Genomic DNA, 22159 nt, shown 5'->3' on the forward strand with positions numbered 1-22159 from the left:
GTGAGCAACGAGTGGATGCATCAGATACGTGCCCAATTAATAAACGCCCGTTTCAAGGAACCGACCTGTGTCTTGCGTTGTTGTGAAGAGAGCTACAAGCCCTGTGAATAAGTGCAGGGATGAACTTTAGTTTTATTGAAAGTAAGGGGGACATGTCCCTCCCATCCCACACGTGTTCTACACCATTGGGCTGTTATAAAGACAGCAAATATCTGTAGTTACTAATGACATCTATTACATGTTTTGTGATTGTGATGACTAATCATAGACCTTGGAAATTAAAATACCATTATTAATTATTGACGGATTTCACTTACCAAACGACCATGATAAATGTAACATGAAACAATTACTAATATTGTTAAATTATGGGCAGTAACTGCTTGTGTTTTTTATCATATCTGCTCGTGTTTATATGAGCGGAAGGAGAAATAGTTCCTGTAACTATTTACTATCAAATATTCATTTCTCATTTTGAAGCTTATACATTCGCATTAATTTATATCCAAAATAATAAATAAAATCGCTAGTATTTCAAACAAAATTTGTTTAAGATCTCCATACCACAGAAATAGTGACGCAGCTGCTCTCGTGACTGAACTACTCCACACAAGAACTGAATCTGCTCGAGAACGAAAGTAAAAACAGATTCTCAATCTCAGACATTTTACACCGGAACAAAACAAGATTAGAAACGGAGTTTCAAAGTGTTCACTAGTGATGCTTTTTGTCGTGAATTTACGTGTACTTGATGGAAAACTTGGAGGATTTTGAGAACTTGTTGTCTATCTTGTAACATTTTGATCAAGGTGAGTGTTCAAGTGAGACGCAGTTCCTCATATAACAAATGAAGTCTCATCATGAGATTATTTATCCTCATATTCGTATAAAACAGCATTATTTACACAATATTGGGAACATTGCACTTAACATGTGTAATTTACTTTCCTCGTCGTGTTTGAGTCTTTGGAAAGCTGTGGAGATTTTCTTATGACCCCTGAAAGATACTTTAATATCTGTAGAAATCACGCATTTATTTATTGAGTTGAATGATCTGAACACAGTGACAGTCACAAAACAATGATATAAATCTCTAAATGTCAAACATTTTCTCTAATTGTCGCTGTTAGAAGTCATTTCTCTTGAAATTATTGCTGTTGAAAATGTGAGTTTAACAAGATTATATGAGAAAAACTGTCTCAAAATGTTTAATAATAATGTTTGTTGTCGCTGATTCAGGAATTTACGTGTAATTGATGAGAAATATTGAAGATTTTATGAACTTGCAGTTTATTTAGTTTAATAAGTAACATCTCGATCAATGTGAGTGTTCAGGTGAGACTTCCTCATGACTTTAAACTTGATCCTCTTAACATTACGATATCATATTTATCATTTTCTTTAGTGTGAAGGCCTAAATTTGTTTAAAATCGTTCTGTATCTTAATTTAACATCTAATGTTAAAATGTATGTTTTCTAATTTAACGTCCCCTTAAATTCTTGTCCAGTTCATGGATAATTTATTTGATTTTATATCGTTTATTTGAAAGAATTAAAAGAACAGTTTCATATCGATCATTGTATTTTTCATCTGGTCGAGGTTGATCAGGGTTTTAGAAAGTAATTAGTAATGCAATTACTTTTCAGACAGAGTAATTATAACAGTAATCTAATTACACTGTAGAAGTTGTAATTAGTAGTTAGTAATTAATTACTTGTTTTAGATTATTTTACCCAACACTGGTTTTAAGATACTTATTTACATGTTTTAACTGTCATTATACCAGAATAACAATGTTGATTGAGTTTATGTTGGATATCCAGTCTATAAAATGCTGTATATGAGTTAAAGCAAGTGTTTTTCAGCTGTTTATCACTGACATGAATTATAGGCCTTTAGATATTTATTGATTTTAAACCAGAATTACTGATTTTCAGACTCACCAGCAAAACTATATTTTTTTAATAGTTTGCATATTGTTGACTAACATTACAATGAATTACAATTGGTGACATGAATGTATACCTGAGTTCAAGAATGTAACTAAAATTGTACGTGTCCCACTCAATGTCTATGGTGGTTATGACCCTGCCTAATTTATTAATCACAACATCAGAAAAAAGAGTGTATTTAATCTTTTGCAACATGTATAACGGCACCAATCAGCTTGAGTAAATACACGTTTCCAGAAAGTACCGGGACAGTTTAATACGCAGCTGTTTAATACATTTGATTATTTTGTCCCCATAAACACTGCATTCAAATCAAGAATCAATATAATTGAAATACTTTGACTTTTTGTATATCAGGGCAGATGTGTGTGAATCAGTGTCTTTGACTCATCAGATTCACCTGCAGCTTCATGAAGACTGAATGAATCATGGACAAGGACATCAAACAAAAACTCAGGTAGTTTACAGGTAGTCTCAAAGTGTTTTTTATTTAATCTTAATGTTGTACAATATTAAGGTATCTCAATGTAAAATTTGTAAAAATGTGAATGAACATGAGCAGGTTATTTAAGGAATAACTTACGATGGGCCCTTGAAATCTTGAAAAATAATGCACAGCCCATTGTGGTAATGTGGCCACTATGCGCAAGTGTGCATTATTTTTCAATAATTCAACAGGCCAGAGTCAATTATTCCACTTATACCACGGTTACCTTAAGACAGAGTTCAGTGTTTTATCTCAAGACATTTTCTGGGTTTCGTCCCTGAGATTCTTTCTACAGCCATGGATTCAGCGTGTTGTTTTGATAAAGCTCGAGCTTTAGTTGCTAGTTTGAAAACGTCACTTTAGAACTAGAGACACTTGTGCTGCTTTTAAGCACTTATTGTGACAAGGAAATGCAAACTAAATTAGCAATGAAATGCTCAAAGACAGAAGCCCCAACATCATTCAAGCTCTTGTCAAATTATTTAACCTGATTTTATGATCTGGTATCTTCCCAGAGATCTGGTCTGAAGGATGGATTACTCCTATATATATATAAAAGGAGATACCGTTGACCCCAATAACCATAGAGGTATTTGAGTGGGCAGTAGGGAAGTTGTTCTGTGGTATAATAAATACTTGGATAGTCTCATTCTGAACACGGCACAAAGTCCTAAATAAATCACAAATTGACTTTTCATCAAAACAACGCACATCAGATCACATCTAATCTCTCAGTACCCTAATAGACAAGAACATCAAGGGCAAACAATGGAAAATAATGCTTTGTTGATTTAAAAAAAAAAAAAGTGATTTAATTTGGCATGATGGTTTAGTTAACAAACTTCTGCAATTTGGTATTGGTGGAATTCTTTTTTATATTATTCAATACATGTACGCAAAGAGTAAAAGTACAATTAAAAATGAGAAATCAGAGAAGTGCATTCTTCCAGCAGGGCAGAGGAGTAAAACAGGGATGCAGTCTGAGTCAGACTATTCAATATCTATATACACTGATCAGCCACTACATTAAAACCACCTGCCTAATATTGTGTAGGTCCCCCATCATGCAGCCAGAACAGCGCCATCCTGCATCTCAGAATAACATTCTGAGATTATATCCTTCTCACCACAGTTGTACAGTGCGTTTATCAGAGAGTAACTGTAGACTTCATCAATTCGAACTGTGTGTTCGAACATTCTGGCCATTCTCTGTTGACCTCTCTCATCAACCAGGCGTTCCCGTCCACAGAACTGCCACTCACTGTATGTTTTTTAGTTTTTGGCTACATTCAGATTAAATTCTGGAGACTGTTGTGTATGAAAATCCCAGGAGATCAGTAGTTACAGAAATACTCAAACCAGCCCATCTGGCACCAACAATCATCCATGCGATTATCTAATCAGCCAAATGTGTGGCATCAGTGCAGTGCATAAAATCATGCAGATATGGGTCAGGGGCTTCAGTTAATGTTCACATCAACCATCAGAATGGGGGAAAATGTGATCTCAGTGATTTGGACCATGGCATGATTGTTAGTGACCAGAAAATGTGCTTTGCTTCAAAGCGAATGGTCCAAAAATCAGTCAGTAGCCCAAATCGACGAATCATTTAGAACAGGATAGTGCTCCAAGAAGTGATGCTTGGCGATCAGATGGAAATCTGTGAACACCACCTTCAGCAAGCATTTGTGGTCGGAGATTTTGCACCCTAAATAAGAAAATGTTTAATTGGAAAAATGTCCAGTAGCCAGGAGTTCAACAATAACTTTCAGATGTAATAAGATCTGCCACGTTTCCTCTCCCTCTGGAACTCTGTGACCAATCAAAAATGGCAGTAATCTTAACAGAGTTTTCATGGCTGTTTCCACCAATTGAATATTTTGATGCAAATGACTATGAAATTTGTTGTGGTCTGTTGGATTTATCAGTAAACTTGAAAGGAAATTACTTGGAGATTGCTTTAAGGTCGTCTAATGTAAAGTACCTTTTGGAAAACAGGGACTTTATGCATAGACTTAACTCTGTTAGTATGATGCCTTTAAACAGGTCATGTATAAAATCTGGAGGAAACCCTCATACAGTGTGGAAATGAGAAATTTTGTCAAGAACACAGTCCGTCTTTACTCCATACATGGACACCAGTGAAGTTTTTTCAATTCTTCAAGAGTCTGTTTGTGAGTTTTGATTTTTTGGAAACACTCCCCTCTTTTATGGGATGATTTTAATCTCAATATGATTAATGAATGCACACACAATTATGCATGTACTAGATACATGTTGTGAATGTATTTTACTAACCACAAACAAATGCCATTTGATTTGAATCTGTGGAATTCGGGATTGAATGATTGTGCAGCGATTTGTACAAATACAGACATGTTTGCAAATAAACATGTTCTGTTCTACATTAATAAATCAAAAATTGCTCATGCAAAAATGAATCTGTGCATTTGTGGATCAGAAGACACGCGTGCATTTATTGACATCTTGTTCGAATTGATCGTGTTCGGTTCATTTGGATTTTGAGACTTCCTTTTCGCAGTTTACAGCATTCCACCCACACATACACACACACACACACACACACACACACACACACACACACACACACACACACACACACACACACACACACACACACACACACACACACACAACTAACGAACAAGCCAGTGCTATTCATTAACGTGAACACGATTCGTAAATGTGTGTCACTATACAATGAAACAAATGCTTTTCAACCGGTGTCTGTAGAATTAAGAATTACATAAATGTGCAGCAATTTGTACAAATAAAGTCATGCTTGTGAGTATAAATGTTCTGCTTTGTATTAAAGTGTGACAATTTCCGCGTGCAAAAAGGAATCCGTGCATTTCTGGATCAGGTGACACGCGTGCATTTATTGATTCCTTGTTCAAGTCGATCCTGTTCGGTTCATTTGGATTTTGAGACTTGCTTTCCGCATTTTCAGCATTGACGATCCACACGTAACTGAAAGGCAAGGCAGGCAGCTACCACTAGATGGCAGTCGCAGAATTAAAGAGTTGGCCTGCCCTGGTTTGAGAACAGGTGATAATGGACAGTTCGCGTTCTCCCGAAGAACCTTTAAAACATGGATAATACCATTTTAAACCAACAAGCTGGTTGGGGAAGTATCTTTTTTTTCTTTTATTGCATACTGAAAAAAAAAAAAAGTAACTTCCTATAGACTAGCAAGTTAAAAACAATGTACATTTGATATATTTGACATATTAATTACATTTTATAAATATTAATTTGATGAGATATTAACAAAAATATGTTGGCTCTTCATTATGTATGTTATATTATTGTTTAGAGTGCGAGCTGATCAGGGAGGAGAGAATGTTGGCGTGGCTCGTCTGATGTTTTCTGTACGTGGGCCAGACAGTAACTGCTTTATAGCAGGCAAAAGTGTGCACAATCAGAGGCAAGATAGATTCATCTAAGATTGTTTAAATGTCTTTAACTACTACTTGAAAGACTTGTAATGTAATTATTTTTTGTAATTTGTCTTTTTTTAAATGAAGAGTAGAGAGACTGGTGTGATCTCTGGATGGGAGTCACCAGCGTGTTCTGCCAAATCTTGCACACACTAGAGGAACAGGACATGCTGGATTTGAGCAGCACTCTTCACCTGTTTTGCTGCCATTATGTATTTTTGCCCCGACTGCAAGCAAACCTCAATGTGTTCCGTGAGGGATGGGACAACCACCCATTGAGAACGGAGCAAAACCTCTCACCATTGACTACTAAAGGTGTCAATGGGTGCCACCAACTGTTTGATTACCAAAATTCTTTAAAATATCTTCTTTTTTGTTCAACAAAAGAAAGAAACTCATACAGATTTGGAACAACTTGAGGGTGAGTAAATTACTAAATAAAAATTTTTGGGTGAACTATCCCTGTAAAATGATATTTTCTATGTTTAACTGCTTCAGTACCTCTGGGTTGTCAATGGGATTTTCCATCTGACCAACCACAGTTGGTTTGGTGAGAGGTTTTGCTCTGTTCTCAATGGGTGGTTGTCCCATCCCTCACGGAACACATTGAGGTTTGCTTGCAGTCGGGGCAAAAAAAACGGCGAAAAGGAAGTCTCAAAATCCAAATGAACCGAACATGATCGATTCGAACAAGATGTCAATAAATGCACGCATGTCTTATGATCCACAAATGCACGGATTCATTTTTGCATGAGCAATTTTTGATTTATTAATGTAGAACAGAACATGTTTATTTGCAAACATGTCTGTATTTGTACAAATCGCTGCACAATCATTCAATCCCGAATTCCACAGATTCAAATCAAATGGCATTTGTTTGTGGTTAGTAAAATACATTCACAACATGTATCAAGTACATGCATAATTGTGTGTGCATTCATTAATCATATTGAGATTAAAATCATCCCATACTCTTTGACCTCGTGCTTGTCAATCTCTTGTCGACTAGCTTGGCAAAAACCTGCAGAATTGGTCAACATTGAAACTTTCTTGGAAGGTTAGCGAGTGGGCCCTTAAGTTGTCAGCTGACACATACAATATGGAACATCTGACGCTTGTTCACAATTTTTTAACAAATAATCCAGTGGCTCTTTATGTTGTAACAAAAAAATAACACACAATATTTGTGTTATTTGCTTAATGCAACATGCAACGATGCATTGCATAATTTAAAAATGTTGTTAATAAATTCAGCAGGCTTACGCATTATGAATGTAACACCAAACCTTGCTTTCTTGAATTTAAGCAGATGGAGGGCTATATTTGGGGCCTATAAAATGAAAATGCGAAGACAGTAACTAATAATAAAAGTTATATATATTTTACATTTGCCTTTCTAAAAATTTACTTTTATAGTTTTAACAGTGGTATTTGTAACAAGACCATAGTAAACACATGGAAGCATGGATCTTCTTTACTGTCATGGTTAGATACTATAAAACAAACTATGGCATTTTTGTAATTATAAACAGTAGACCTATTCTAAACACACATAAAAAAATAAATGAAAAAAATAAATATTGACATTGTTGTAACAAAAATTCATTATATTCCCTCACTCCTCTGATGTATGACATATGTAATAGAGCTGAAGTAGTGATATGATCATATTTATTATCGTCATGGTTACTGTTGTAACCGCCGTTCCCCGATGGAAGGAACGAGACGTTGTGTCAATTGTAGTGACACAAGGGGTCTCTTCTGAGAGCCTCGTGTACCTCTGAACTTCAGAAAAGGCCAATTTAAAAGCAGACAGAATTTGCATGTCCCGCCCCCGGACATACAGGCATAAAGGGGAGCGGACGAGCATCTGTCAGACAGGTTTTTGCACTGAGGAGCCGAGAACAAGGTTACGGCACATAACAGTGATAGGGATAGTGACATTACAAGGGGAACATAACATCTCGTACCTTCCATCGGGGAACAACAGTACAACAGTAACCATGACGTTCCCCTTCTGTCACTTACTCGACGTTGTGAGTGAAGTGTAGTACCACTTCAAAACGCCATGCACTAACCTGCCTGAAACGGGAACTATGCCTGTGGAGCCCAAGCCCAACATGGAGCACTCGATTCGTGGTGGTTCTGGTGGTGAATTCCTCCGATGAATTCGCCGGCCAGAGGGCTAGGGAGGAAGAACATCCAGGAAGCGAGAGCTTAATGGCTAATCTGGGAGAGAAGGCGCACTGGATCAACCTGATGAAGGGCGCAAGGTGCAAGCAGAACACCCGGTCGGCTGTTCCATATTACCAAGTTCTACAGGCTCGGACCTGACAAAAACACGGGACGAGACCGACTCAACCCAGAGGTTGTAGAATCTAGTCAAGGTTTTGGGTGTTGCCCAGCCTGATGCCTTGCGCCAGTGCCCATGAGGATGCCACACTTCTTGTAGGGTGTGCTCGGACCCACAAGGGGCGGGCACGGCCTGGGTGTGATAGGCTAGGGATATAGCATCAACGACCTAATACCTCGGTTTGGAGATGGCGTTCCCTTTCCTCAGACAAAGAGCTGCTCATAGCATCTAGAGCCCTCTGTGCAGTCCACATAGATATGCAAAGCACATACTGGACACAGCAACGAAGAGGCTGGGTCCCTGAAGGGGTTCATAGGAACCTTGGGCACGTAGCCCTTAGGATGAGGTGAGCATCTGCCAGACTGAACTCCAGGCAAGTGTCGCTGACAGAGAAGGCTTGCAGGTCCCAGACCCTCTTGATGGAAGCGAGCGCGATCAGGAGAGGACTTTGAGCTTGACTGAATCAAGTCTGAAGGCCTGAGAGGACCACTGAGAGATCCCCAGGAGAGGAACAACCTCCAGGCGCCTCTTAAGGAACCTGATAATCAAGTCGTGCTTACCAAGGTACTTGGCGTCCAATGCGTCGTGGTGGGCTGAGATAGCAGCAACATACACCTTCAAGGTGGAGGGGGACAGCCTCCCCTCCAACCTCTCCTGCATGAATGAAAGCACTGACCAAACTGTGCATCTCTGCGGGTCTTCAGATCTGGAAGAGCACCAATTTGCAAACAGACTCCACTTGAGGGTGTAAAGCTGCCTGGGGGAGCTCTGGCTTGGTTGATCTTGTCTATGACTGCTGGTGGTAGACCGATTAAGTCTTCCGCATCCCGTCCAGGGGCCAGACATGGAGGTTCCAGAGGTCTGGGCGCCGGTGCCAGAGGATGCCTCATACCTGAGAAAGGAGGTCCTTCCTCAGGGGAATTTGCCAGGGAGGTGCTGTCGCGAGGAGCGTGAGATCCAAGAATCAGGTCCAAGTGGGCCAGTATGGAGCCACTAAGTTGACCTGTTCCTCGTCCTCGGCTCACTGGGGGAAATGCGTACTTGCGCAGCCCCCGGGGCCAGCTGTGTGCCAGTGCGTCTGTGCCAAGAGGGGCCTCCTTTAGGAGCGGGCAGTGGGAGTTGTCTTGGGAGGCAAAGAGATCTATCTATGCCCTGCCAAAGTGGTCTCAGATCAGCTGGACCACCTGGGGGTGGAGCCTCCACTCTCTGCTGAGTGAGACCCGTTGAGACAGCGCGTCTGCCGTCATGTTGCGGTCGCTCGGGCTGACTCCAAAGGAGGAGATGGCGGGTGAGTTGTGACATGTGATGGGAGCATACACCGCCTTGCCGATTTATGTACGCTACCATGGCGGTGCTGTCTGAACAGATCAAGACGTGCTTGACCCGAACTAGCAGGAGAAACCTCCGCAGGGCAAGGAATACAGCCAACAACTCGAGGCAGTTGATGTGCCAACGCAGGCGGGGCCCCGTCCTAGAGCCAGCGGCTGCATGCTCTTTACACACGCCGCCCCAACCCTTTGAGAGGCGTCTGTGGTGACCACGACACTTCTGGACACCTGCTGTAGGGGGACTCCTGTCTACAGAAAACAGAGGTCTGTCCAAGGGTTGAAAGTCTGACGGCAGGAAGGGGTGATTACACAAGGCATGTGCCACGGCACCATGCCCATCTTGGGAATCAAGTCAGAAGCCAGTGCTGAAGCGGTCTCATATGCATAAACCCAAACGTTGCAACCACGGGAACCATAGGGAGGGTCGATGCAGAATGGAGACGTGAAGTACGCGTCCTTGAAGTCTACCGCTGCAAACCAATCTAAAGCAAATGCAGGTTATCATTTGTTTCTGCATGAAAATTCTGAATGGGAGTTTGTGTAAAGTCCAGTTGAGAACTCGCAGGTCCAAGATTGGCGGCAACCCACCATGGGTAAGAAGCAGTAAGGACTGTAGAGACCCTTCTCAATCTCGGCTGGAGGTACAGGCTCTATCGCATCTCTGAGTAGCAGATCGTAACCTCCCGAGGCTTGGGTGCTAAGAAAGACTCAAAGCACTTACCTTGCTCCGCGCAGACTGAGGAGGAGGTCCTGTAGGGACATCTTCGGAACTCGTCAGCGCTGGCCTGCTGGGGCTTGACAGTCGTAGGTCCAGAGGCGAGATGGCTGCGTCCAGGGAGCCAGGACCGCAAGACTTTGGTGCCGGGGTGCCGTAAGAATCACGCACCAGCTAGATGACCCAGGAAGTGAGGAAATTGCTCTTTTATTAACAATGTGGGTACCGCAGCCCAAAGAGGGTGCGGCAACAAAGAGTAAGGAAAACAGCAGAGCTGCCTATTGTTTAGTCGCAGGGGCATGCCCTCGGTGCGCAGACGGGGCACAGGCTGCGCCGACGGTGTCGCTGAAGAGGTCGAACTGGAAGACGGGGGGCATTGGGAAAGTGTGCCTTGTCAATGTCGTACATCTCGACCAAATTCAGCAACAAATGGCGTTCTTGGAACACAAGGGTGGCCATCGCCGGCCCGAGTGCTTGCGCTGTGACCTTCATAGCTCTGAGAGCGAGGCTGGAGGCAGGCCACAGTTTCTGCAGCAAATCAGGATTTGGACTACCCTGGTGCAGATTCTTAAGTGCCTTGGCTTGGTGAACTTACAGGAGAGCCATGGCATTCAGGGTGGAGGCGGCCTGTCCAGTGGCATTGTAGGCTTTCGCAGTCAGTGACGACGTTGTCCTTACAGGCCTTGGAGGTCGATCCCGCCAGGTGGCGGTGTTATCGGGACACATAGTTGATCGCAACCGCCCTGTCCACCAGAGGGACCTCCGTGTATCCGTGGACTGCCCCACCGTCCAGGGTAGTGAGAGCAGATGAGCGAGGAGGTCGGTTCCGGGCAGTAAAAGGTAACCTCCGCGAACTCGTCGGCTCGACATGCACTTCCGGGAAGAAAAGTTATGGGGTGGGGCGTGGCTATGAGCAGCTCCTTGGGCCGAGGAACCGATCAAGTAGCCGTGAGGGGGGCACGGAGGTTTCCAGTCCAGCCTTGCGCTTACGGGGGCCCGGGAAAGCTTAGTGGACATCCGTGTGTCAGGCTCAGACTGGGCGAGCAGATCCGAAGGTGGCAGCCCAGACGAGTCATCAGCATCAGACGCCGCTGTGATGCTCTCAAATGCAGCGCCGAAATCTTCATCCAATTAAGGGGCTCAAAGGACAATGCCGGCTTGCCGCTCTTATCCCAAGCTCGGACGGAAGCAAGCAAGCATGCCGGGGGTATGGGTGGTTCGTTTTACCTGGCAAAACAGAGCCAGTCGTCATCCCTGAATCACCTTCATCACTAGCCGGATTGTCCTCAATCCCGTGGGAAGAAGGAACGACGTGCGGGCGCCTGAAGTGGCTTTCTCTTGTGAGAAAAGAAAGTCACGACCGCAATGTTGCCATGGCTATGTTCTCGCACTGAGAACATGAACCTTTCATAAAATGCTGCCTGTGTGTGATCGCAGCCCAGGCACACGAGGCAGCTTTTAAGACCGTCAGAAGTGGAGAGAAATTGACCTCATCCAGGAACTACACTGAGGTGGAAGGGCATCTAGAAAAAGATGCATCCTGAAAAAGACGTTCAACGCCTGCTGTGTATTGCTCTTTTATGAGTGGAAACTCAAATTCTTTAAGAGGAAATAAACTCTTTTAGGAGGAGAAACACACTTTCAGGCAAAGCGTGTAGAGAGGATAAAGCCACTGGAATGTGCCGTAGATCCAACAGCAGTGCTTATCGCCACTCTACTGGTGAGTGGAACAGTGGTGAACTCAGCTTTGCTGTTGCACAACTGCTTGTTTCCGAAGAAAAAATCTATCTGACAGACGCTCGTCCACTCTCACAAAGCTGTGAGTTAAAGAGCTAGAGCTTTAAGAGCTTTGCGCTCGCGCTGCTCTGTCCATTGAGCCGTATCCATCAACAGAGCCTTACAGGTGCATTATCCAAGGTTGTGCCTCTGCTTCCACACTGCTTGCATGGTACCAGAAGAGATCTGCACTGCTAAATGCAAAAAGAAAACACACTTTATAAACACTATATTTCTCACACTGCATTGCATGTATATTCTCAGATTCAACCAATAAATTAAATCCAAATATGCGATTAAATTATATGCAGGGCTTAAAAACAGGGCCAGTGTGAGAAAATTTCATGCCAGCTGAACTCTTGTGTGTATTATACAAATATCTTTTTTGTACCTATTTTTTCCCCAGTTTAGAATGCCCAATTCCCAACGCACACTAAGTCCTCGTGGTGGCGTAGTGACTCGCCTCAATCCGTGTGGTGGATGACGAATCTCAGTTGTCTCCACGTCTGAGACCGTCAATATGCACATCTTATCACGTGGCTTTTTGAGCACGTTACCACAAAGAAATGGCACGTGTGGAGGCTTCACGCTATTCTCTGCGGCATCCATGCACAGCTCACCACGTGCCCCACCCATACCTGTCAACATTTGGGTAACAACATCCGGGAGACCTCTGAGTGGGCGGGCGGGCACTGGATGGCAGAGGCAGGCTAAATACATACAAATTGTGCCGTTATGATTTCATGTGCTGAGAAAACGTCATTTTCCCACCGTGTCCGATATTAAAATCAGTGCGACACACTTTGCAAAAGGCGTGGCCATTGTTGATAAAGGTTCAAGAGATATGAAATTAAATTCTTATTCCAACTGTTTTTTTTTCACCGGAGCAACACCTAAGTCTTCTCTTCCCATCTACCAGTGATGCTTGATTCAACTTCCCGCGTCTACTACCTACGCAGATATCAACAGCGCAACTGGGTTGTAGGTTGCCAGGTTGAGTTCACTAATGGGTTGAATTTTGTATGATGTGTCGATTGTGTGAGTAGGATGCGTTTCATACAAGATCTGGCAACTGGACAACCTTGGAAAAATATATTGATGTGATTATTCATATAACGAGGTTTGGGCCATACAAATTACAGAAAAACAGGAGTGTTGACAGGTATGGCCCCACCAAGTGTGAGAACCACATTATAGCAACCATGAGGAGGTTACCCCATGTGGCTCTACCCTCCCTAGCAACCGGGCCAATTTGTTTGCTAAGGAGACCTATCTGGAGTCACTCAGCATGCCCTGGATTCGAACTTCAGGTGTGGAAGTCAGCGTCAATACTCGCTGAGCCACCCAGGCCCCCTGATACAAATATTTTGATGTTCACTTATTACATGAATTATAGAAATGTCAGCTGTAACATTTTGAGTATGAAACTTTCATCTATCAAAGCATGCAATTTAGAGCTTTCAAATAATGTACTGTTTTTTCAATATTACTTAATTCAATTCAATATTTAATCATGGATAAAATGTAAATAAGAACTCTAATGGGTCTGTAGAGATGTTCTTTAACAGATTTGATTCTGACTCACTCATGATAGACACTCATTTGTCACCAACTCCAGGCTAGATGTAATCTCCAGAAAGTGTCACAGAACGTATCAGTTTAATTCAACATTTTAGATGTATAGTGAAAACGTTGGCCATGAAAGTCAATCTTAACAACTGATCTGGCCGAAACATTCTTGTTGTTGAGCCTTTATATGTTTAAACTTTAGCTGTTGTTTTGGGGGACAAAATTAGTTTGAGGCAATCGTTACAAATGCTGTCGAAGGGCTAACTTGTGCAGAACCATGGAGATTTATTAACCTGCATGAGAAATAAGTGGATTGCACTGTATCGTTTTAATTGGCTGATGGCACATCCACTGTTCACTTACCCAGAGATTCATCATTAATTGTAGGTCAGGATTTTTTCCGAGTTTTAATTAATGGAGCAACAGGATTCAAATTAATCTAGATTAACTGTGAAATTTTGCATAAGACTAACTAATATCAACTCTTGTCTCTATTCTGTTAAAGTCAACTCCATATGAAGAGATCAGACTCACCTGAGCACAGCTGTGTGTCCATGAAGAGTGACCAGTCTATGGATAAGCTAATAGCTTTTAAGGGTGAAGACACATCAACTGCTCTGAGGTACAACATTTTTGTCAAGATATATAGAGATACAGTAGATTATTTCTATGTGAAAGAAAATCAACTGTATCATCTCTTGTCTCTATTCTGTTAAAGTCAACTCCATATGAAGAGATCAAACTCACCGGAGCCCAGCTGTGTGTCCATGAAGAGTGACCAGTCTATGGATAAGCTAATAGCTTTTAAGGGTGAAGACACATCAACTGCTCTGAGGTACAACATTTTTGTCAAGATATATAGAGATACAGTAGATTATTTCTATGTGAAAGAAAATCAACTGTATCATCTCTTGTCTCTATTCTGTTAAAGTCAACTCCATATGAAGAGATCAGACTCACGGAGCCCAGCTGTGTGTCCATGAAGAGTGACCAGTCTATGGATAAGCTAATAGCTTTTAAGGGTGAAGACACATCAACTGCTCTGAGGTACAACATTTTTGTCAAGATTTATAGAGATACAGTAGATTATTTCTATGTGAAAGAAAATCAACTGTATCATCTCTTGTCTCTATTCTGTTAAAGTCAACTCCATATGAAGAGATCAGACTCACCGGAGCCCAGCTGTGTGTCCATGAAGAGTGACCAGTCTATGGATAAGCTAATAGCTTTTAAGGGTGAAGACACATCAACTGCTCTGAGGTACAACATTTTTGTCAAGATTTATAGAGATACAGTAGATTATTTCTATGTGAAAGAAAATCAACTGTATCATCTCTTGTCTCTATTCTGTTAAAGTCAACTCCATATGAAGAGATCAGACTCACCGGAGCCCATCTGTGTGTCCATGAAGAGTGACCGGTCTGTGGATGTGCCAATTGAAATAAAGGGTGAACACACTTCAACTGGAGTGAGGTAAAACAGTTTTGTCAAGATAGGTCAATTAGTATTATGATATAATGCACACAAAATATATTTGTCTTAACTTGATTCAGTTGTGGACTGTGATTTCACATGTTTTAAAGTGTTTAAATGTTAAATCTCAGCTCAAATACTTTATGTGAGGGAACCTAATTGAATTGGATGAACCCAAAAAAAATTGGACATGTCAAAGTACCCCCAATTAAACCCCATTTTTAAAACAGATATATATCTTTAGAGCTCTAAGTTCTTCATATACTATACAGTGGATTTGAGTATGTTAAATACATGCTGGTGGGAAGCACTTAAGAATGCAGCTTGATAACTATGTTTTGATTTGCACAGAAATTGTTCAATAAAGAAATAAATACATATCTTGTACCACATGTACCTGTCCTAAGATCATAGCTCAATCATAAGCTCAACTCCACTTTTCACCAAAATGGTAACACACAAAACACCAACATTACAGTAACTCTTCTGAATCTCAACATAACAAAACAATAGATACTAGAAAATATCCTACTTTATATTAATCTTGCAAAAAAAAACACATCAACTAACACCTAATTTTAATGTTTACTCTTCAGATTGAGTCCAAAGCAAAGCATGCTGGGAACTAGAAATCCCCTGCCACAGTTTCCTTAAACAAAAAAAACAAAAAATTTGTCTCAACACAAATGGATTCAAGTAATCTTAATTTTTGTCATTGAAATAACTCAATATTTGCAGCTATTTTCTATGGTGATTTTGATTCATTTCAGTGATTAGACTATTTTGATTTGGTTCACCAAAACGATTCATTCAGATTTGTTCATTGATTCGTTCACTGAGCATATCTTCAAGTTACGTCATGCTGATGGTGCAAAATGACCGTCTTTTAAGTAAATGCATTGAACCGAAAGCAGTCATTCTCAAACAGAGCAAGTTTAATTATCCTTCATTAAAATTCTACTAAGAGACTTCAGCACTGCAGAGTGTTAAAGCATCAAAAGCCTTTCCCAACAAATAACAACAAAGCATATCTATCATACTGTGAACTGCTATACAAAGAAATTATAACTACTAGCCTAAAAATAATTATGAGTTTCAATAACGTCTGTATGTAATTTTAATGTGTGTTCATCACTCGCTTTTTATCATAATTCATCAAGCTCCTTTTCTTGTTGAACGAGATTGACGATATGAACAAACGACATGTTCGGGGGCATTCTCCCCTTTTAGAAAATGTTGTACATTTTAAAGTTAAATACTTCCATCTTGTGCACTTTGAGAGCAAAATAAAGAGGCTAGTGTTGTCCTCTTGTAAACGGTTTTGTGCTCTTAAAGCTGCAGTAGGCAACTTTGAAATAAATTGAATTGTGAGAAACAGTGCCCCAATTCTTCCCCATATACATGATGCTCTTCACCCCCAGCCAGGGTTTAATTGACAGCTGTTCACAAACAGATCCAAGGCCTGCCTCGCCAAAAGCAATTGGCTAAAATTTGCTGGATTGACATTACCCGACCCACAATTTTCACTCAGAGCAAAAGTCTGAGGTGCTAACTAATCTCTCACAGGGCCTCATTTAAGTTAAGACACCATCTCTTCCTCATCTGGGGTTTGACATCTCTTAAAATAGATGTATAGTATGCTCATTTTCAAAAGCAGGGAAAAAACTAGGGATGTCAGTTTCAGCTTTTTATCTGTTAATGTTACATCAGACTGCTAACGATAGCTAGCTAGTGAAGCCATAAGTAGTGTAACGTTATGCCAATTAACCTAGTAACTAGGGCTGAACGATTTGGGGAAAAAATCTAATTGCAATTTTTCTGCCAGATATTGCGATTACGATTCGATTTGCGATTTAAAAAAAGCGTTTAGCTAAAATTCTATATTCTCTTTGTAATAGATAAAACATGTCATGGAACATTACAACATGAGACACCAGCAACATTACAACATGAGACACTAGCAAAACTGCTTTATATTATAATGCAAGGATAAGAACATATGAATTGCCTGTAACAAGTGTTTTTCTTTGAATAAGCATGTAACATTGAACAGTCAAACACAGAATATTTATTACAAAGGCTAAAGTTAAATAATAATAATAAAAAAATAATAAAATTATTTTATAAATAATAAAAAAACTATTCCAATAAAAAAATAGCAGTACTTTCCTGTAAACTGAAATTTCTGATATACCTCAGTTCAAGAGCATCATCTACATATTGCACCTTCTACAATCATGTTAAATAAAGTAATAATAAAAAATAAATAAAAATTCCACTGAAAATGGGACATTTCTGTAAACAATCTGTTGTGATATGTATTGTATATATTCTTCTGATAGACCCCAGTTGGACAAACATGATCTAAGTCCATGAGCAATATTCTCTCCCGTGTGGTCAACGGGAAAGTATGCTGTTTGCAGGCATCGATTCTACAACTGAAAGTCATCATTAATTAAATGTACGTTGAGACTAGGTACGACTCGGTCATCCTGCTCGACCACAAATCCGTTGTTGTGGCATAATACACCACATTTTCCAGCTCTGCTTCCACTTTCTTTTTACACGCCATGTACATTTCTGGTATGGCAACCTGATTGAAATATGTACGGGAAGGAATTGTGTATCTTCTGTCCAACGTGCGGATACGTTTTTGAAAGCCGTCTTTTGTCACCATGTTAATAGACACCATATCTTTTGCAAGATAATTAGTTATGGCGTTTGTTATCTCGCAGTGTCTTCGTGAGCCCTTTTCATAAGGAGTTACAGTCAAAAACGACTCTGCAATGTTAGACTGCTTGGTTGACTCGGCTGGAGCAGAAATACTTTCCTTAGACTTTTTTGCCATACACTCCTCGTATAGCTGCCCGTGGTACTTTTTGAAATGTTGGTATAGGTTTGGCGTGTTGCCCTATGATGTGGCAACTGCTGCACGACAGGCTTTGCATATTACCTTTTTTTGGTTTACCTCTGATTTCTCAAAGCCGAAATAGCCCCAAATCACTGAAGTGTCTGTAATTTTTGGGACTAGCTCTGTAGGTTCAGCTGATGCCATTTATCCCACACGTTTTCACCTAGCTTCATTTGTTGTTGTAAAATGTACACGCCCTGTGCCGACTCTGATTGGTGAGCAGGACCGTAACAGGAGGTGCAAGTCTGTCTCAAAAACAAGGATGCCGACGGAATTCATTTGTAACAGGATGACTGTTTAAAACGGGTCAGATGCGCTGTAATTATACAATTTTTAATCGCAGTCTTCACGATTAGCTAATCGCGTTCTTTCAAATCGCGATTTCGATTTGAAAATTATTAATCGTTCAGCCCTACTAGTAACACAAACGTTAATCATCATGATTGTAACTTCGGCAATAATGTTATCTGTTTGCTCTTGTACACTGATGCTGATAAATTGTGTGGAGTAGTGTATAAATGCAGTGGATACATTTAATGTTATTTAACATTAATTACCTCAAAGATTTCCTCCTCAACCAAATAAAATTAGACAGATCCAGGAATACTCCAGTGTTTATATCTGCGAGTGTGTGTGAGCGCGTGAGTTTACAGCAGCGGATGAGGAGCTGACTGGCGCACGAGAGAGAGAGCGCAAAACACAACCTTTTATTTCATGTTATTATGAGGCTGAGAAGTGCAAAAATATTTTAGATGAGAAGTGTAAAAATGTTTTCAGTTCATTATGAGACCGTGGCGGGACAAACGAGACTGTGGCGGGCTGCCAGAGTCTAGTCAATTAATGAGATACACTGAAGTACATGTGTTGAAATTTCAATGTTTACCTCAAAAATGGCTAATTTCCTGATTAATCATTAAACAGTAAAACAATTTATTTTGGTATAACATTTGTTTACTCTAATATGAACATCTAAGTCAGTCAGTTGCTGGTTACTGGCATAAGAAGACTAGCACACCCTATGCAGACCATTTTTTCAACCGATTTTATTTACTTACAAACCCGGATAAACCACAATGAGAGACAGCTGTCACCCACTGGCTTTGGCAATTATGATTAAAATGTAGGCTATTTCTCCACCAAATGTACACATTTTTTTAAATACAAGCATAACGTGATATTTATTTCTTGAATTTGGCATTTGGTAGGGTGACCAAATAGAGGACACCATTTTTTTTCGTCAGGGTGGGAGTGGGGGGTGTAATAGGGTTCAAAAGAGCGTTACTATGAATGCAAAATTTAATACAGTGAAAAAGACACTCTATTAGCATAACAGATATATAAAAAAAATATACATTTCCAACATTCTTTTGAATGTCCATGTACTAAAATAAAATATTTGATGCCATGAGTGTACCTTCATTTACTATTACTATTATTTTGAATGGCCATGGAAAATTAAGCAATGTGATAACAATGTTAGCAATGTGACCTGGCAATGACGATGTTCACAACATGAACAAAATTCATGACTAGTTCAGTTGAAGGGGTGCATTCACTCAGTGGGTCCAACCATGATATGCTCTGTCACAGCCCGCTCTCGAATGCTATTGACTTACGCTAAAGTCAGTCGTTAAAAGAAACACAAAGGAAAACAAATTAAATTGGCATGTCTACATTGGCAAGTACGAAGACACTTTAATATAGTTTAAACACCATAAAAGTTGGCACCACAAATGGCAAGTCTTACGCCTAAAGAATAGAAATACTTAAAATGAATGAAAATAACATGATGAATTATACGCTTAATTTAAAGGACATATTTGACAAAAGACTAAAATTATAACAACAAAAAACTGTGAACATTTACACTGATTTCAATCTTACAGTCACTCGCAACATGTTGAAGTCCAAAGCACATTCAAATCCAATCTGCTGAAGAAGTTTCAGTGTTTGCATGAGGGAACATCAAAGCAGGGAAACCCAACACTCCTGAATGAGATCTACACAGAGCTCTACATCACAGAGAGTGAAAGAGGAGAGATCAATAATGAACATGAGGTGAGACAGATTGAGACACAATCCAGAAGAGCAACAACAGAGGACACACCAATCAAATGCAATGACATCTTCAAACCTTTACCTGGACAAGACAAACCCATCAGAACTGTGCTGACAAAGGGAGTCGCTGGCATTGGAAAAACAGTCTCTGTGCAGAAGTTCATTCTGGACTGGGCTGAAGGGAAAGCCAATCAGGACATCCCCCTCATATTTCCACTTCCTTTTAGAGAACTCAATTTGATGAAGGACAAAAAACTCAGTCTTTCAGATCTTCTTCAGGTGTTCTTCACTGAAACAAAAGAAATGGAAATATCCAGAGAGGAATATAAAGTTTTCTTCATCTTTGATGGTTTGGATGAGTGTCGTCTGTCTCTGGATTTTCAGAGCAATGTGAGATTGTGTGATGTCACTGAATCAGTCTCAGTGGATGTGCTGCTGACAAACCTCATCAAGGGGAATCTGCTTCCCTCTGCTCTCATCTGGATCACCTCCAGACCAGCAGCAGCTGATCTCATCCCCTCTGAGTGTGTTGATCGAGTGACAGAGGTACGAGGATTCAATGACCCACAGAAGGAGGAATACTTCAGGAAGAGAATCAGAAATCAGAGTCTGGCCAACAGAATCATCACACACCTGAAGTCATCAAGGAGCCTCTTCATCATGTGTCACATCCCAGTGTTCTGCTGGATTTCAGCCACTGTTCTAGAGACAATGTTGAGTGAAGCAGAGAGAGGAGAGATCCCCAAGACACTCACTCAAATGTACACACACTTCCTGATCATTCAGACAAACATCAAACATGAGAAGGACTATGAGAAGAAAAGTAAAGACAGAGACATGATCCTCAAACTGGGGAAACTGGCTTTTAAACAGCTTGTGAAAGGCAATCTGATCTTCTATGAGGACGACCTGAGAGAGTGTGACATTGATGTGACAGAAGCATCAGTGTACTCAGGATTGTGCACTCAGATCTTCAGAGAGGAATTTGGGTTGTATCAGGGCAAAGTGTTCTGCTTTGTTCATCTGAGCATTCAGGAACATCTAGCAGCTCTATATGTGCACCTCTCCTTTACAAACAACAACAAGAATGTGTTTAAACAAATCACCAAACAAAGTCTGTTCTCAACATTTTTTGACTTTTTTAAACATTTTATACAAAACTTTTCTATGTTTGACCTGCATCAGACAGCTGTGAATGAGACTTTACAGAGTAAGAATGGACATCTGGACCTTTTCCTGCATTTTCTTCTGGGTTTCTCATTGGAGTCTAATCAGACTCTCTTACAAGAACTACCAACACAGACAGGAAGCTACTGCTACAACAAAAAGGAAACCGTGAAATACATCAAGCAGAAGATCAGGGAGAATCACTCTCCAGAGAAATCCATCAATCTGTTTCACTGTCTGAATGAACTGGGTGATGATTCACTTGTGAAGGAGATCCAAGATTATCTGAAATCTGGAAAAATAAAAGAAACAAAACTCTCCTCTTCACAGTGGTCAGCTGTAGTGTTTGTGTTGTTGACCTCAGAGCAGAAGATGGATTTGTTTGATCTGACACAGTTTATTGGAGCACAAAATAAAGCAGATGAAGTTCTACGGTATCTGCTGCCTGTGATTAAAGAATCCAGATCAGTTCAGTAAGTAACACTGACAACAATCACAACAATGTTAAAACATCATCACATTTAGGAAATCACACTAATGTCACTGATCAGGACAGATAGCAGAAGATACACTAACGCCAAAGTTTTTTGTGAGGTTCTTTTGAGATCATATAGATCTGGTCATGGTGTAATGACTTGATGGGGAATTTAATGTAATGAGGGACAGGACTGACAAGAGTGTCTTCAGATCAGAAAAGTGTCTTCAATTAGATTCTAACAGGAACAAGAAGCCACTGAAGAGACATGAGCAGAGGTGAAACATGAGAGAATTACTGAAAGGATAAAAGAAACCAAGAAGCAGCATTTTGCCATGTCTTGAGTGAATTGTATTTAACATTGCTCCTCTGTAATGACTGTATTTTCCCTATAAGTGTGTGTCACGTGGTCACTATCAGGTGAAGAAACTTT

General features: G+C 40.5%; 2 protein-coding genes and 1 pseudogene across 2 annotated transcripts in view; 2 read left to right on the forward strand and 1 right to left on the reverse strand.

The window, feature by feature from the left end:
• The window catches only part of LOC127650479 (uncharacterized), a 1198408-nt gene that overhangs the window by 1080530 nt on the left and 95719 nt on the right, over nucleotides 1–22159 (forward strand).
• The window catches only part of LOC127650380 (NACHT, LRR and PYD domains-containing protein 3-like), a 1539373-nt gene that overhangs the window by 810203 nt on the left and 707011 nt on the right, over nucleotides 1–22159 (reverse strand). The gene's annotated exons all lie outside the window — the stretch shown is intronic.
• On the forward strand, nucleotides 673–20913 carry LOC127650425 (NACHT, LRR and PYD domains-containing protein 3-like; annotated as a pseudogene).

The sequence above is a fragment of the Xyrauchen texanus genome, chromosome 10 (assembly GCF_025860055.1).
Source record: "Xyrauchen texanus isolate HMW12.3.18 chromosome 10, RBS_HiC_50CHRs, whole genome shotgun sequence".
NCBI classification, from domain to species: Eukaryota; Metazoa; Chordata; class Actinopteri; order Cypriniformes; family Catostomidae; genus Xyrauchen; species Xyrauchen texanus.